Here is a 1,473-nt window from a genome sequence, read left to right as displayed (position 1 = left end):
CACCACTACTACTACTACTAATACTACTACTACTACTACTACTACTACTACTACTACTACTACTAAATTACGTTATCAATGAAATAATATCATGCAAATCTCAGTCATCATAGCTGCATTACATCATCATCATTACAATTTTCATCTACTCCGCTTCCTCTCTTCCTTGTAGTTATCCTTCTCATCATTGTCATTATCCTTGTCATCATCATCATCATCATCATCATCATCATCATCATCATCATCATAAGCGATGTACTTTTTGTTGTCGCCGTCGTGGTTAGCAAGACGATGGAGAGTTTCGGAAAACTTTCGTTATCTTCCTTCGTACTGGCACGTGATGTGACCTTGAACAAGACCCTACATTACGCATTGCTGCAGTTTGCATAGTTGTAACGGGTAGTCCCATTATACTTACTCTTCCAGTTATTTCTGCCTTCCATGTGTTAGATCCGGGATACTTTCTTAAGTAAAGCGTTAGTAGGCATTGGCCGCCTCTTCATCAAATGCGTCTCAAACAACTGCAGGATTATGCCCCCCAGTTGCTAGTAGCCTTTATCACTTTCCACGCTCAGTGTGGTGAGCAGCTGCAGATGTACTTTGTTTTACGGGTTTTATCATATAATAACAGAAAATTAATACATGTGGGTCACCTCTGGAAAGGCGGTGAAATCCATAATAATGTTCTCTTTCTTTACTTTAACAGATATCAAGGTTTCTCCTCACTATACGCATGTCTTCTTTATATTTAATTTTATTTAATTTTAGTTTAATCACATGTATGTGTTTGTGTATAACTCCCACGTACGCACACATACACACGCACACGTATGCACACAGCCCAATATATGGTGGCTGTGCCCAGATCAACTGCTTAAAATTTTATCTGATGATCGTGGTCTGTATATTATGATGTGAACATTTACGGCTACATTAAATATAATTTTACCGAAACAGTTCTTTAAATTTTAAACCCCCTTCGTGTTTACTTTTTTATACGTATGTCACACCAAGGGTCCACTGGTGAGTCGGATCGATAGTTACAAAGTGGATTTGGTACTTGCATATCTATGGTATTCTGACAGCTTAATGTCTAGAATGTTGTTTATTTCACCGATCGGTATATGTGTTTCTACCTAACCATTTTCTGGCGTCTTACATCTTAATGTGCCGTGGGCTTTAAGGGATCTTTATAACTAATTTAGACACATATGTGTGTATATGTGTATATATATTATATATACGTGTGTGTGTGTTTGTGTGAGTGTGTGTGTACATATGTATGTTTATATATGTGTGTGTGTGTGTGAGTGTGTGTGTATATATATATATATGTATATGTATATAGGTATATATATATATAAATATATATAAAATAAATATATATGCATATATATATGTATATATATACATATATATATATGTATATATATATATATATATATATATATATATATATATATATATATATAT

At 34.2% G+C, this 1,473-nt stretch overlaps 1 protein-coding gene across 1 annotated transcript in view; it reads left to right on the top strand.

Annotated features, from left to right (window-relative positions):
• The window catches only part of LOC106871832 (T-box transcription factor TBX20), a 197,593-nt gene that overhangs the window by 192,615 nt on the left and 3,505 nt on the right, over positions 1-1,473 (top strand). The window lies entirely within an intron of this gene.

The sequence above is a fragment of the Octopus bimaculoides genome, chromosome 1, assembly GCF_001194135.2.
Source record: "Octopus bimaculoides isolate UCB-OBI-ISO-001 chromosome 1, ASM119413v2, whole genome shotgun sequence".
Lineage (NCBI taxonomy): Eukaryota > Metazoa > Mollusca > Cephalopoda > Octopoda > Octopodidae > Octopus > Octopus bimaculoides.
The sequence above is the reverse complement of the archived record's forward strand: the minus strand, read 5'-3'. Positions and strand labels throughout refer to the sequence as shown.